Source organism: Tachyglossus aculeatus, chromosome 20 (assembly GCF_015852505.1).
Source record: "Tachyglossus aculeatus isolate mTacAcu1 chromosome 20, mTacAcu1.pri, whole genome shotgun sequence".
In the NCBI taxonomy this organism is placed as follows: domain Eukaryota; kingdom Metazoa; phylum Chordata; class Mammalia; order Monotremata; family Tachyglossidae; genus Tachyglossus; species Tachyglossus aculeatus.
In genome coordinates this window covers 21,909,179-21,926,922 of record NC_052085.1, presented here as the reverse complement: position 1 = coordinate 21,926,922, position 17,744 = coordinate 21,909,179, and positions in this window count along the sequence as shown.

Genomic DNA, 17,744 nt, shown 5'->3' with positions numbered 1-17,744 from the left:
ACTTACTATATAATAATAATAATAATAATGGCATTTATTAAGCACTTACTATGTGCAAAGCACTGTTCTAAGCGCTGGGGAGGTTACAAGGTGATCAGGTTGTCCCACGGGGGGCCCACAGTCTTAATCCCCATTTTACAGATGAGGTAACTGAGGTGCAGAGAAGTGAAGTGACTTGCCAAAAGTCACACAGCTGACAATTGGTAGAGCCGGCATTTGAACCCATGATCTCTGACTCCAAAGCCCGTGCTCTTTCCACTGAGCCATGCTGCTTCTCTTATATTGGCCTCCCTTCAGTATTTACTCTTCATTGTTGCATGAATCATCTTGAAATATCTCTTGGTATTCATTCATTCAGTCAGTAATAATTATTGAGCGCTTACTGTGTGCAGAGCACTGTACTAAGCACTCCATTCCTCAGATTCCTTTAGTAGGTACCATCTCCCTCAATATGAAGCAACGACTCATAACTGGCTTCAAGTTTCTCCACCAGTGGTCTGTATCTGACATATGGTCTCTTTTTCACTGACTACTTCACATCTTGTACGCTTCACTCTGCTCAAGGTCTACCCAAGGTTTTCTTCTAACTATTCCTCTCCATGGACAGTCTCAACTCATCCCTTGTTTGCTCTATTTCCCCAGACTACAATCCTCCCCACAAGCATCCCCCAAATCTTACTGGCCATAACCCTCCCCATCTTCAAAGCCCTCCTAAAATGCTACCTCACCTGAAAATTCCACCATGAATTTACAACACCCATTATGATTATTATTAATAATAGCAATAATAATCATCATAACAAGTGTTATGAATTCGTGGTGAAATTTTATTATTATTAATAATAGTGGTAATAATAATAATAATAACAATGGTATTTCTTAAGTACTTACTATGTACCAAGCACTGTGAAGCCTCATGTGGACAGGGATCGTCTCTATTGCTAAATTGCACTTTCCAAGCGCTTAGTACAGTGCTCTGCACAGAGTAAGCATTCAATAAATATGATTGAATGAATGAATGCTGGGGAGGATAGAAGCAAATCGAGTTGGACAAAGTAACTGTCCCACGTGGAGCTCATAGTCTCAATCCCCATTTTACAGATGAGGTAACCGAGACCTAGAGACGTAAGTGGCTTGCCCAAGGTCACACAACAGACAAGTGGCAGAGTTAGGATTAGAACTCAGGTCCTTTTGACTTCCAGGCCCGTGCTCTATCGATTATGCCATGCTGCTTCCTATTTAACACTTAGTACTTATCTACAGTGCTTTATTATTATCCTCAATGCATATGAACATATGTTCATGTCTACATTCAGTTAAGCAATTTTATTCTGACACTTCTATTTATATATTAATGTTATTATATTCTATTTTACTTTTCATTAATGTCTATCCTCCCCCTTAGATTGTAAACTCATTGTGGGCAAGGAACAAGTCTATACAGTGCTCTTGCACACAGTAAGCACTCAATAAACACAATTGAATGAATGAACTCTTTTGGATTGTACTCGTCCAAGCACTTAATACAGTGATCTGCACACAGTAAGCTCTCCATGAAAACTGTGTGACTTTGGGCAAGTCACTTCACTTCTCTGTGCCTCAGTTCCCTCATCTGTAAAATGAGGATTAAGACTGTGAGCCCCCTGTGGGACAACCTGATCACCTTGTAACCTCCCCAGCGCTTAGAACAGTGCTTTGCAAGTAGTAAGTGCTTAATAAATGCCATTATAAAAAAACCATTGATTGATTGACAAGTTTGTACTATCTCTAATATCCTTGTTCTCATACTCCCACCATTTGTAAATGTATTTTTGTCTGTCATCCTTTACATTGTAAGCTCTTTCTTTGAGAGCAGAGAACATGTGCTCTATTTCTGTCATACTCTCCCAAGCACTTAGTACAGCGCATTGCATAGTAAGAGCTCAAGAAATACAACTGAATTAATGAATAACTGAAGTGTCCTTAGTACAGTGCTTTGTACTCCAAAGCAGTAAATGGATTCATGGATTGGTTGGAAAATTCTGGCTATTCCACTGACCACTAGCTCAGAATTTACAGTTACATTTCCCCCAGGTGTACAAATACTCCATGTCATTTTTATCACATACATAACCGTATGCAAAAGGAAGAGAAGTCTTCCTATTTGAACTAGCTCTGCCTGGATTTATCGCAGAGAGTCATTTCATGACATAGTAAATCTGTATTTTACCGTACATAATTTTTTTAATGGTATTTGTGAGGCACTTACTGTGTGCTAGGCAGCGCTGGGGTAAAAACAAGCTAATCAGCTTGGAAACAGTCCCACATGGGGCTCACAATATTAATCCCCATTTTACAAATGAGGTAAATGAGGCACAGAAATGTACTGACTTGCTCAAGGTCTTGTAGTGACTTGCAAGAGAAGCAACATGGCTCAGTGGAAAGAGCACAGGCTTTGGAGTCAGAGGTCATGGGTTCAAATACTGACTCCACCAATTGTCAGCTGTGTGACTTTGGGCAAGTCTCTTAACTTCTCTGTGCCTCAGTTCCCTCATCTGTAAAATGGGGATTAAGACTGAGCCCCCCATGGGACAACGTGATCACCTTGTATCCCCCCAGCACTTAGAATAGTGCTTTGCACATAGTAAGCGCTTAACAAATACCATCATTAATATTATTATATAGTAGACACTTGGCAGAGCTGGGATTAGAACTCAGGTCCTTCTGACTCTCAGTCCTATTCTCTATCCACTAAGCCATGCTGCTTCCACATACAATGGGGCAAACAGTACAATAAACACTTATAGTTCCCATAGCATTTTTCCAATCTTATGTGACTGCTAATTCTTTAGTCTCCTGCTTTAAAGTCAGGTCAAAATATTTACTAATCAGAAACCTCCTTCTGGCCAGCATTTTGGGATATACATAGTTCATGGACATTGATTTCCCTTCTCTCTCTTTTCTTTCTTAACACTCATATATAGAGTCTTCAGTAGTCTAACGCAGGGAAAACTAAGTACTTACTGTCACTCCCTGGGCCCAGTCTCATTTCATCACTGAAGGGAAGGAGAGGTAGGAAGAATGGAAGAAGTGGCAGGGAAGAGAGGAAGAAGTTGCGGATTTCTAAATCTACGCCACTTGATGCTCCACAGAGAAGCAAACAACAACAGGAGAATTCCCTGAGAAAATTAGTACCTCAGCTTTTCCCTTCCCTTGTCACATTCCACATTCCCCCTAGACTGTAAGGTCCTTGTGAGCAGGGAATGTGTCTACCCACTCTTGTATTGAACTCTCCCAAGTGTCATCATCATCATCATCATCAATCATATTTATTGAGCGCTTACTGTGTGCAGAGCACTGTACTAAGCGCTTGGGAAGTACAAGTTGGCAACATATAGAGACAGTCCCTACCCAACAGTGGGCTCACAGTCTAAAAGAGTGTGTGAAAAGCACCATGGCCTTGTGGATAGAGCATAGACTTGTGCACCAGAAGCAGCTGGGTTCTAATCCTGGCTCTGAGAGTCAGAAAGTCTTGGGTTCTAATCCCTACTCCACCACTTGTGTGCTGTGTGACCTTGGGCAAATCACTTCACTCCTCTGTGCCTCAGTTACCTCATCAGTAAAATGGGGATCGAGACAGTGAGCCCCACATGGGGCAAGGACTGTGTCCAACCCAATTTGTTTGTATCCATCCTAGTGCTTAGTATAATGCCTGGCCCATAGTAAGCATTTAACAAATGCCACAATTATTGCTATTATTATTATCATCATTATCAATAAAATGAGGATTAAGACTGTGTGCACTATGTGGGACAAGGAGTGTGTCCAACCTGATTTCCTGTATCCGCCTCAGCACTTGGTACACTGCCTGGCACATAGTAATGCTTCACAAATACCACAACTATTGTTTAGAATATCTCCATAACCAGGATGAATATTGTGTGTGCAAAAGTCCAGCATTCCTCTGATGAACTGTTTATACTGACTCAAATTCACTAGATAATTGGCTGGGGGATTTGATTCTCCATGCTTATTGCCCATTGGAATCCCAGATCCGGACTGGGGCCTAATTCGTCATCCAGACTCACTGCTGATCTCCAGTCGGAACAGATGGTCATCCTTTGGAGATTTAGTGATGGAGATACCATAATTTCCCTTGGCAGCCTGTCCCACTGTTTCATTTCCCTTACTGAGCTCTCTTGCTTTATTTCCATTATTTTCCTTTTGTCCTATCCTCTGTGGAGCTGAGGAACACCAGATTTCCACTTGGAAAACTGCTATTTGGGCAAATTTAGCTTTCTCTTGCCCAGGCTAAATGATCCAAGTCCCTTTAACCTTTACTGTTAGGGTCTAATTTCTATTTTTTAATTATTTTGCCTGCTTTTGTGTGCCTACTCCAGTTTTCAAATATATTTACAAATGGGAGAATCTCATTGTCAGGGGGTTTTTACCATTAGCAGCATGGCCTAGTGGATAGAGCACAAGCCTGGGGAATCAGAAGACCTGGGTTCTAATCCTGGATCCGCCACCTGTCTGCTGTGTGACCTTGGGCAACTCCACTTCTCTGGGTTTCAGTTCCCTCATCTGAAAAAATGGAGATTAATACTGTGAACCCCATGTGGGACAGGGACTACGCTCAACCTTATTATCTTGTATCTGCCCCAGTGCTTAGTAATAATAATAATAATAATTTTTGTGTTTAAGGGCTTACTATGTGCAAAGCACTGTTCTAAACGCTGGGGAGGATACAAGGTGATCAGGTTGTCCCATGTGCCTGGCACACAGTCAGCGCTTAACAAATACCACAGAAACAAAGAAAACAAAAAAAAGAGTAAATGTTATTCCTGATAGTCAGTTGCCAGTCAAACCTTTAGCTGCAGTGTTTTTGCATAGCGTTGCACTTTGTCTGTATTTACATTCCTACAATCTGCTTTCCTAGGGAACTGTGAGAGCCATGAAGACTAGCCAAGCACCTCGATGTTGTTCCATTTGCCATCCTGAAGCACTTGGGTTCATAAGAAGAGACTGTTTGCCTCAGAATCAGTGCCAACCCAAGGCATTCAGATCAGGCAAACCAAAGGGATCCAATAAGCTCAATAGCCAACCACACCATCTGACCAACCCAGAGGCCACTGGAGAGCTACTAGCCTGACCAGCTGTCTTTGGAGGCATCTGCCAAGAACCCAGGTGCTGTCACACAAAGAGTAGTGAACAATTAGACAAGTACAATTTCAGGTGGCAAGTAACCGGGGCATAAGGACAGAATGCCACACTCCACACGGTGCAGAATTTTGGGGGACTCACACATTCACACACAGACACACCTGCACACACACACACTCTTATACACACATCAGCAAAGTGGCAACTTTTCTCACAACTTCCACTCACCCAGATGGATGGACCTATTTGTGGCTCTGCTCCATGGCAAATCAAGCTAAAGTTGGAAATTATGAAATTCATGTAGGTCTATAATCATCTTGGAGGAGTAGCAAGTGCCTGCATTTGAATTTCACAGAAAATTTAATCTGCAGCAGAGATGTTTTCACAGTTAGCAGCCTATGAAAATATAAGCATTTTTGTACTTCAAAGTTTTTCCTACTGAAAATTCTAATGGAGTAAGAAGGTATGAGAATTATGAAATGGGGGATTTATTCATAGTTGTTTTGATTGCTCTTCAAAAGAAGAACTCTGTAAGATGTAAAGGGCAGAAACTATTTTTCCCTCGTTTCTTATGAAATTATGAGCAAGAGTTTGTTTGGTTTACTGTTCAGTGCCAAACTGGAGAGGGTAAAACTTAAGTTTGCAAATCTCCCAGGATTCGACAGAATGAGAAGGGATGTTCTCAGGCAAAGAGGAAGACAAACGTACTATATTGAATTCTTCATCTTCCCTTTCAAGTCCTCTCTTCCACTTCACTTTCCCTTCACAGATGACAGCTCCTCCACCCTACCCATCGCTCAAGCCCGCAACCTTGGAATTATCAATTATCTTTGACTCCGTCTCTCTTTTTCCACCCACATATTCAGTCAGTCACCAAATACAAGGGCTGCTCCCTTGTGCATCTGTAGAATTGACCCTTTCCTCTCCATCTTGCCATCACGCTGGTCTAAACACTTGTTCAGTCCGATATAGCTCTGCATCCCCCTCCCAGGAGGCCTCTTTACCTCCAGCCCATACTCCACTTTGCTGTCCAGATCGTTTCTTTAAACTATAGAAACCTTTCCTTAAAAACTTTCTTTGAAACATTTGTGCATGTCTCTCCACTCCTTAAAAGCCTCCAATGGTTGCCTACTCCTCTCTGCATTGAGCAGAAACTCCTAACCATTGGCTTTAAGGCATTTAATTGCCTCTCTCACACTTTACTTATCCTCGGTCCTCTCAATCAATCAGTCAGTGGTATTTATGGAGCACTTACTATGTGCAGAGCACTGTACTAAGCACTTTGGAGTGTATAATACAACAGAATTAGCAGGCACATTCGCTGCTCACAATAAACTGAGGAGTGGCGAGAGTGATGGGAAAAGAACAGGGAGAGGGCAGTGTCAGTGAAGCCTAGGTTAGATAGTGTTTCCGTAAGTTAGGGTTGGGCCATGGGCCACAGCGGCAAAGGCAGCTGAGAGGTCATAAAGAATTAGGATGAAGTAGATGCCATTTGATTTATTAAGATTGAGGTCACTGGTGCCCTGAGAGGGAAGTTTCCACAGAGTGGAGTGGGCTGAAGCCAAATCGCAGTAGAGAATTGGATGAGTGGAAGTGGAAATTTATAGGTTCAAAATTGCCTGGCCTATTTTCTCCCTTGAAGGAATAACTGGTAGGATTGTAATGGAACTTATGCCTTTAAAGCACATGTAGAGGAAGTTCCTTAGTCGGTCACATCAACACCGATCTGATGATTTCAGGAATATGCTCTTTTCAGATTGCCATGTAAGGCCTCTAGTTTCATTGTCACGGATGGCTCACTAGCCTCACTAAAAGCACAGACTCCTTGAAAATCAAAGTCAAGGCACTGGCACTTCTGCCTGATATGCTTTATGGATAGCCTTTCCTGAAAGCAGAACATTTCTGCACACTAGCACACTCTGAAAAGAAGGATGAAAAATAAATTTATCTCATGTCATGAACTTCATAAATTTCTTTGACCCTATCAGACAGCTAGACTGAACTTCCAGAGTTTTGGGGGACTGATTTATTGATTTCAATTGTCTTTGATAAAACGCCAGCCAATTACCACTGCTCCTTCATTCACAGGGTGGTTGTTGAGGATTTCCTTTCTGGACTATTTTTTGCCAAATTCAATATCTAGTCTCTGAGTCTCAATCCTAACTTCCAGGAAAAGGTATCTGAACTGGATGGGGTGATTCTAAATGGAAACATTTTGAATAATACAATTTTGTAACGGACATTTACTCTGACAACTTGACTAAAGATCTGTTCATTTCTTGGGAATATTCTTAGGGTGGAAAATTAGACAGGAACCTATTCTTTTGTGATGTATTTATCTCCACACCTGGAAGGTACTACCACTATAAAGATTACACACTAATCTTCTTTTCCTGCATTGGTTTCTGGCTCCTTCTATATCAATTTTCTTTCTGCTAGGTGGGTGGATAACCCCATTTTTGCTTTTCAGATACATGTTTCTATGACCCACCTCATTCCTTTTTGCCTGTTCATAGTACCTTCTAAGTTTCTTGCATGCATCAACTACGCTTTTTCAAGAATATGTATTTCTGCTTCACAGATTGTTGGATTATTTGTTTGATTTATTTCATTTGCTAGGTTTTTCTCTCTTTTTACAACATTCAACATGACTCTCTCCAATTTCTCCAGATATTGTTCAAACAAATTTGAACTGAAAATATTTCAACTGATTCCGCTCATTCTCTTTTTGCCACAAGAATTGTCCCTCTATGAGAGGACACAGGCATGAAACTGTCCCTTTTGTGTATCAATTACACCATGTCTAGAACTGGTCCCCTAGTTTCATTCCACACTCTTGCTCCTTTACACAGTCCTGGATTCAAAAGCCAGCCAAGGTCCATGTTTGTGGTTATTCCAAGTGACTCATTTCAGCCCGGTTGGCAGTGAGCTACCAAACCTTTTACCCAAAGCTATCCATCTGTGGTTTCTAGCAGAATTCCAAACTCAATTCATTTTGGAAAGAAATGGTAAGTGAGCATGACAGAATTGTACCAAAACTTTCTTCCTACCATGTGTTTGTCCTCTTTGTCCTGAAAGTCTGGTTTCAATAAACAGCATGGCCTGGTGGATAGAGGAATCAGAAGGACCTGGGTTCTAATCCCAGCTCTTCCACCTGTCTGCTGTCTGACCTTGGGCAAGTCACTTCACTTCTCTGTGCCTCAGTTACCTCATCTGTAAAATGGGTATTATAAAGCAGCATGTGGGACAGGGAATGTGTCCAACCTGATTAGCTTGTATTTACCCCAGAGAATAGTGTGTGCCTGGCACATGGTAAGCACTTAATAAATATCATAAAAAATAATACTTTTGTCATTTGTTAAGCATTTACTATGTGGTAGGTACAAGGATCAGTACTGGGGTAGATCCGGGATAATCAGATTGGACACAATCAGAACAAAAGCACGCAGGTCATGAGAAGAGGTTGCTATTTAAGGGGAATGCTTAAATGAACCTAGCGAGAATTCAGCAGATTTTTTTCACTGCTGAAGTCTGATGCAATTTCCTCCAACTTGCTGGAATGCATGTTGCATTACTGTCTACCCACAGACATTTTTTTTTAAATAGTATTTGTTAAGCAATTTCTAAGTTCTGGGGTAGATAACAGTCCCTGTTCTAGATGTAGCTCACAGTCTAAGTAGGAGAAAGAACTGGTTTTGAATCCCTATTTTACAGATGAGGAAACTGAGCCACAGAAAAGTTAAATGACTTGCTCAAGGTCATACAGCAAGCAATTGCAAGTTACAGATGAGGTAAGATGTAACTAGAACTCAGGTACTCTGACAACCAGCTTGAGGGCAGCTTTCAAAAATGAATGGAATAGTAGTGTTTCATGCCAATTTCTTAATAGCTCAACATTGGCTGCTTTTTATTCAACCTAAAACAGAGGGCTCTGGTCAAGACTACATTTTGGTTTCCAGTCAGGCCCGCAAGTCTGGAAAGCTTGAAGAGAAAGGCAATATACTCTGGGATTATTTCCACATCTGGTTCTCTTGTGTGGCTCAGTGGAAAGAGCCCGGGCTTTGGAGTCGGAGATCATGGGTTCAAATCCCAGCTCCGCCAATAGTCTGCTGTGTGACTTTGGGCAAGTCATTTAACTTCTCTGCGCCTCAGTTACCTCATCTGTAAAATGGGGATTAAGACTGTGAGGCCCCTTTATCTTGTATCCTCCCCAGCACTTAGAACAGTGCTATGTACATAGTAAGCACTTAAATACCATCATTATTATTATTATTATTATTATTACTACCAACTCTATTCCCTTGTATTCTCCCTAGTGTTTAGTACAGGGCTCCTCACTCAGAAAATACCATAATTATTGTTAAGCGCTCGATAAATTCCATTGATTGATTGGCCCAGGAAACTTCAAGATTGTCAGCTTCTAACAGGGAGTGGCTCTGAACTTCTTTCTCTCCTGCTGTCAGAGCTGTAACGAACGTGGTCAACCTGACAGCAGGGTGTGGAGCAGACAGTGTCATAGGAGTTTCGGGAGCAATCAATCAATCAATCACATTTATTGAGTGCTTACTGTGTGTAGAGCACGGTACTCAGCCCTGAGGAGAGTACCAATATAACAGAGTTGGCAGTAGTGTTCCCGGTCCACAAGAGGAACCAACTTGGGAGTGGAAATGTAAGCTCATTGTGGGCAGGGAATTTGTTCATTTAGTGTTATATTGTACTCTCCCAAGTGCTTAGTACAGTGCTCAGCACAGTTAGCTCTCAATAAATACAATTTATGGAATGAATTAAGGGTCTCCCTCCCCAGAGCACAAGGTGAGGTTTTTGCCATGGATGTTTTGTGGGCAGATGATATTTACTTCTGGAAAGTCTTTTTTTTAATGGCATTTGTTAAGTGCTTATTATATGCCTGGCACTGTACTAAACTCTGAGGTAGATACAAGCTAATCAGATTGAACACAGCCCCTGTCCCACATGGGGCTCACAGTCTTAATCCTCATTTTACAGATGAGGTAACTGAGACACAGAGAAGTGAAGTGACTTGCCCGAGGTCATAAAGCACGCAAGTGGCAGAGCTGGGATTAGAATCCAGGTCCTTCGGACTCTCAGGCCCTTCGGAATCCCAGGCCCTCGATCTATCCAGTAGGAAATACTGCTTCTCGCTAGGCCAAGATGCTTTCCTCATGCAAATATATTCACTATGTACTTTGGGATATATTGCCCAGCACATAATAATAATAATAATAATAGTAATAATGGCATTTATTAAGCATTTACTATGTGCAAAGCACTGTTCTAAGCACTGGCATCTCACTTTCTACTTTATATTTAAATTGACGATCAATCAATCCTATTTACAAAGCCCTTATTCAGTGCAAAGGCACTGTTCTAAGCACTTGGGAAAGTATAAAAGACTTAGTAGACTTGATCTCTGCCCTCAAGGATCTCAATAATAATAATGGTGGCATTTGTTAAGTGCTTACTATGTGCCAGTCACTGTACTAACCGATGGGGTGTAAACAAGCTAATCAGATTGGACACAGTCCCTATCCCACAGTCTTAATTCACATTTTACGGATGAGGTAACTGAGGCACAGAGAAGTTAAGGGATTTGTCCAAGGTTACACAGAAGACAAGTGGAAGAGACAGGATTAGAAACCAGGTCCTTCTGATTCCCAGGCCTGTGCTCTATCCATTCAGCGTGGCTCAGTGGAAAGAGCCCAGGCTTTGGAGTCAGAGTTCATGGGTTCAAATCCTGACTCTGCCAATTGTCAGCTGTGTGACTTTGGGAAAGTCACTTCACTTCTCTGTGCCTCAGTTACCTCATCCGTAAAATGGGGATTATCTCATCTGTAAAATGAGCCCCGCATGGGACAACCTGATCACCTTGTAACCTCCCCAGCGCTTAGAACAGTGCTTTGCACATAGTGCTTAAAAAATGCCATTATTATTATTAGGCCAATGCTGCAAATAACCTGTGCACATTGAATGGTACCAAGTGTTTAAGAGAATAATAGAATCGCCAGTCATGACTCCTGTCCTCAAGAAGCTTATAGATTAGTTGGGAAAACAATATTAGAAGCTGATCCGTTCAAATGCTTTTGCTACTTTTATCTGTCTAAATGACTTCACTGTAGCTCCTTATTTCATATAGTTGGAAATGTTTGGAAAATGTATTTTCTTAATCTTAATCAACTCTGTTCTACTTCACACTAGCCTAGGAATATCTGCAACTGATACTCAGAAGGTTAATTTCCCACTATAGATCTTCATACATCCCTATAAATTAATACCTGTCTATGAATGTAATCAGGAAGTGGAATTAAAAATGAAATAAGCCCTGTACCTCCTCTCTGTTGGATTGCATGGGGGGGACTTGTTCTTGTAGAGAAACTCTACTCATGTGGGACAGACTATGTAAGATAATTTATCACATTATCTTGTTTCTACATACTTGGGGCTTCCTTAGTGCAGTGCTTGGCACAGAGTGAAAATTTAACAAATACTATTATTATTATTATTAGTAGTAGTAGTAGCAATAATAATTGTGGTATTGGTTCGGCACTTACTATGCGACAGGCACTGTACTAAGTGCTGGAGTGGTTATAAGCAAATCAGGTTGGACACAGTCCCTGTCCCACATGGTGCTCACAGTCTCACTCCTTTTACAGATGAGGTAACTGAGGCCCAGAGAAGTTAAGTGACTTGCCCAAGGCCACACCGCAGAGAGGTGGCAGAGCCAGAAATAGATCCCATGAAAGTCCAACTCCCAGGCCTGTGCTCTATCCACTACACCATACCACTTTCCCATGCGGTAGGAATAGTAGCAGCATCAACATCATTACTAACTCTGAGTTTATTTGATTACAGGCATATATCCTATAAAGTGTTCCCTTGCTCTTGGTTTAGGGGGAATAATAACAGAAAAGTTGTTTGCTCAGAAAGGAGGAGGGTTAGCGTCTGTACTGCTGAAAATTTTGCAAATGAAAATCTTGGCTCGTCAGTGTTCTTTGGAATTTACCCGTAAGACTACAGTAAACTTCACATTAATGCAAAAGACTCATTTGTTTCTACTATATAGATGTCAAGGCAACTGAAAGTGGCTGTACAATTCATATTCATAAGGCAAGTTTTAATTATAGGTTGAACTTAACTAGAAGATTAACTCAGAATCTGAAATTACACTAATGAGATCTCTATTTTTTATGTTGATCGTTAAGAATATTTTACGCTAGAGATGTGTTACATTTAACAGGACAGAAAATACAGTATGTCAATTAGTAAATTATACAGTAATTAAACTCTGGATAGATAACTCAATTACTATTGTTATGGCTTTAGGGAAATGCTACATAAATACTAAGTTAAAGCTGTACTTGAAAATCCTCTAATTTTTGCAATGTCCATCTTTATTTTTCATAGCCTGGGAACTTGTCTCCTGCTAGTTATAGCATTAAATGCCTTCCTATTAGCTCATGAGGAGTCTCCAGTGGATTCCAATCCATTAATATAAATTAACTACACTAACTAGTTCACATACAACACAAACAGCATTAGGGCTATATAGGGAGACAAGAAACTGAATGTATTCTCCACCTGCAAGGTCATTTAAGATCTTGGAAGTTCTAGGCAGAAGAAGTTGAGTTGACCCAGGCTCAACATAAATAGCACTGATACAGGTGTAATAATCATAATTGCGGCATTTGTTAAACCAAATTCTATGTGCCAGGCATTGTACTAAGCATGGAAGTAGATATAAGATAATCATGTCGGACACAGTCCCTGTCTCATATGGGGCTCACAGTCTAAGTAGGAGGGGAAACAGACACTTTCACCCCCTTTTTTTTGTCGTGTCTTATGCCGTCGAGTCGTCTCTGACCCATCATCATCATCAATCGTATTTATTGGGAGCTTACTATGTGCAGAGCACTGTATTAAGCACTTGGGAAGTACAAATTGGTAACATATAGAGATAGTCCCTACCCAACAGTGGGCTCACAGTCTAAAAGGGGGAGACAGAGAACAAAACCAAACATACTAACAAAATAAAATAAATAGCGACACCATAGACACATCTCTCCCAGGATGCCCCACCTCCATCTGTAATCGTTCTGATAGGGTATTCACAGAGTTTTCTTGGTAAAAATACAGAAGTGGTTCAGCATTGCCTCCTTCTGTGCAGTCAACTTGAGTCTCCACCCTCGACTCTCTCCCATTCCGCTGCTGCCCAGTACAGGTGGGTTTTGACTGTAGCAGATGACCTTCCACTTGCTAGCCACTGCCCAAGCTAGGAATGGAATAGACAGGCCACTGCTTGACTCTCCCTCTCATAGTCGAGACTGGTAGAGGACTGGAAACTCTCCTGGTGTGACCCTGCGAGGGGTCACCCCTTTTACAGATTAGAAAACCGAGGCACAGTTGGGATTAGAACCCAGGCCTCTGACTCCCAGGCCCAACTGCTTTCCACATTACTTATCCCAGATCCATGTTTTATCCACTAAGCCACACTACTTACCTGCTGTATAACTTTGAGTGTGGCTCTTAACTACCCTGTGCCTCCGTTTCCTCATCTTTAAACTGGGAATAAAAAGCTTGTTTCCCTTCCCTCAAACCATTAGCCTTGGAGGATAGTGAATGTCTTGGATCTGATTATCTTAAATTTACCTCAGTGTTCTTGTTAGTAATCAGTTTCATTTAAATTATTTATGTTTATCACATGTCTGTGATTCTACTATTTTACCAACGTATGACTGGTGATTTAAGTTTGTTTGACTCTCCTATTACACTGTAAGATCTTCAAGAACGGGGGTTTATATCTTTACTTCTAATATATGCTCTCAAGAGCCACCTTCATTTTTAGTTTTAATAGGATTCATTAAGCACTTATAGTGCACAGAGTATCAGACTAGGCACTGGGCGAGAATACATAGGTGGGAAATAGACAGGTCCCTGTCCACAACCTGTGTTCTACACAAAGCATTTTACTCAGACCATAGCATAGTCTGTTGATAGAATGATAAAGATTTTTCTGTTCCTACCTTATTTCACATTTCCTAAATGTATTTAGCATATTTTTCTGTAAGTCTGTGATATTTATTTATGGGATAACTCCCAGCTGGTTGATTTTCAGCAAGATAATCTCTATCTTTCTGAGCATAAAAATGTAAATAGACATTTTGCCCTGTCATTACCTAACGTTCTTTAAACTGTCAGTTTCCACATGGTTTGCTCAAATTGGAAAAGTGTTTTTTTTTAATGTTTTTTAGTTTTGTTATTTCCATAAATGAGGAAATTTTGTTCATGCCTCATCAGTACTAAGCTATACTTATAATCGTCAAAATTAGTATCAAGTCCTTTAGAACAAGAAAATCATGATCTCGGAATACATCTGAATTTTGCAAAGATGCCTGAAAATATTTTGAACGTAGGAATAGGTAAAGACAAAAAAGGAAGAAGATGTACCAATTTTAAAATAAGCCTGGAAATTCTCTCCCTAGGTGGCTTGAGATTTTGTCTTGTCCTTTATTAGTGAGGATGACAATGATGGAAGGATTATGTGGATCCATCCATGTTTGTGGATGTAGCTGTTACATTTAGGAACAGGAAACTGACTGAGAAATTCACTTCAGAATCTGACCTCTATCCCGTGAAAAGGAGAGGATCATTTCTTTAGAAATACATTTTGGATAGAAAAATGATGGTGAAAGGTTGTTAGCAGTCACTGACCTTCCTTCCACCAGGTCATTTTCCATATACACATATCACCACTGCTTACTTTTATTTGTCAACAGTTTATGGCTACTAGCTCCTTCCATCAGCAAAATCCCCTGGCAGAAGGGATTTCTTGCAACCTCTTGTCCAAACAATGTCTCTGGAATTCTAACAATTACACAGGCAAATGAATCATATCGTACTTTATCAAGTTATATTTTTACTGACATGAAGGAACCAGAATTTTGGGGGATGGAATTGCAGATGTTAAGTAGATATACCTAAACTCCTAGATGAGACCAAAAAAAAGGTATTTAAGCTATTTTCTAGTTTTCCAACCCTTGTCTTTAAATAATAATGATAATTCAGGCACCAGGCATACCTGGAGAATGAGTGAGTAGACCTAGATAATGGCTCTTTCTTCATCTTTGGCCATACTCAACACAGTCTGGGAATAATGTCCAGAACCTTAAATTACTGTGGTGAAATGATTGCACAAAATGCGTGATAGACCATTACTAAAAATGAATTTATAGAAAGCACTGAAGACTTCTGGAAACATGCCCCAAATTCCATGCCAAGATTCAATCCTGTTAGTCTTTGAATGGTACCATGGACGTGAAGTGGAGATAACTGTTATTCAAATAAACACAATACACGTGCTTCGTATATTGTTCTGTACATAGAAGGTGCTCAACAAATACCAGTCCAGTGATACTTCAGCCACATGCAAATAGTCTTGGGGATTTTGACGGCATACCTCTGAATTGATGGGAGCCATTTCATTTGAAATTCAAATAGTTATCAGGTACCTCTTTGAATTGAACAAATCTACTTTCTGTGATTACTCCTCTTTCCTATGTTCATATCACAAGAAAAATAAAGCTAATTAAAGTCATCTGCTTGAAATTTGTTACTCCAATCTAGCTCTGTTTATTGAACGAGCATCTGGTATTTAAAAATCTCTTAAATGTTTTGGTCCCGCTAAATTCTTGTCTATTCATTCAATCATTCAATCGTATTTATTGAGCGCTTACTGTGTGTAGAGTACTGTACTAAGCGCTTAGCTATCTTGTCCCCCAGGACCTAACAAATAGTGGCAACATCTTCAGGAGATAAAGATAGATCTGTATATCCAAATCCACACATACAATATATAGAGTCGTGTTAAATATGGAGCTAAATTTTCAATGCAATTTTATTATTATTAAAATGCTAATTCGTGCCAATTTCTATGAGACTAGATTTTTTTGTTTCTTTTTATAATGATTCTTTTAATGAATTTCAAGTTTCAAATGTATCCTTCAAGTAAAAATGAAGCCCTATTCAACTGTTAATTTGTTAAGAATGAGTAATTAGTGCTCCAAATTATGGTTTTAGGAAAAATAATTTACATGCTCACTTCTCTATTATTGGAAGCCTGGGCATCCTTCATTATCAGTAACAGTCTTGTTAAAAGAATGTTCTCCTACATGTATTACTCATTGTAATACAAATGAATGAATTAATAAATCATATTCAGCATGGCATTTTAAGGTTATGGAAAAGTAATAATTATTATTGGACTCAAAAATTAATGCCTGTAGTTTGATGAAGACATGAATGAATAGGTAATTGATTCTACAACAGTTGCTTTCTGTGCCTCATTTTCTCTAAATTAAAACAATTTTAAGCCCTATCTCCTCCTTTGTTGTATTTTTTTAATAGTATTTGTGAAGCACTTACTAAGTGCCAGGCACAGTACTAAGCGCCATGGTAGATACAAGCTAATCAGGTTGGACACAATCCCTATCCCACGTGAATCTCACAGTTTTAATCCCCATTTTGTAGATGAAACAACAGACACAGAGAAGTTAAATGACTTACCCAAGGTTACACAGACAGGGAGTCAGAATTAGAACCCAGATCCTCTGACTCCCTGGCCTGCATTGTTACCAGGAGGCCCTAATGCTTCCCCTTTAAACAGTAATTAGAAAGTCTTGATGATTTCTTTAATGACATCAGGTGGTATCATGGTGATCAGTCACCTGGAGAGCAGCAAAGAAGAGGAAAGCAAAGGGGAGCAGACCCCAGTTTGGGGAAAATTTTAATATTAAAATGAATTTATCCGTGGTTTTCCCTGGAAAAATCTGTTGGAAAAATCCCCTAAAATTAACTTTCAGTTTGTAAAACAAATGGAGAGCTGTCCCCTTTCTCCCTCCAGGACATTAGCATTTTGGAGAACAGAGAGTTCCCAACACTCAGAGCAGGAAGGGAGAAAATAAAACTCAAGCTCAGCAGTTAAGTCATGGATGAAGTAATCAAAGTCCATTTAGACAACAAATTAGACTGTAATCTAAAAAGAGTGGAGATAAAGAATTATATTCACTTGAGGAGAAAAGCTGCTGGAAATGAGGCCAGAATGAGTGTCATTACACACCCAGCAAGATTGGGTCATTACTCAAATGGAAAGATGGACACTCAAGTGGTAGAACTGATAACCATGTTCAAATGGCACAGCCTCCACAATATCAGTTTCTGTATTTCCCCGCTTCATCCAGTAGCTGCCAGTCTAGGTCAGTCACTCATTATATTAAGAGTAGACTCTTGCATCAGTCTTATGCTGTTTCCCCATCCTTAAACTCCTTTCCTCCTCAAATAGGTCAGATCTCAGTCCTCCCTGTCAACTCAGTTCTCATAAAACTCCTCCAAAACCTATTTATTTCCCAACTGCCTAATATCTAGCAGAGTATTCTATGAACCAGATTCTCTCCAAAGCCTACATCAGCACCTGATAGTTCCTAAGGAGGCTCATTATCTCCCTTGGGTCACTGTGAGATCAGTGAATCAATCAGCGGTATTTACTAAATACTCACTATGTGTTTTTAGCACTTGGGACAGTACAGTATAACAGA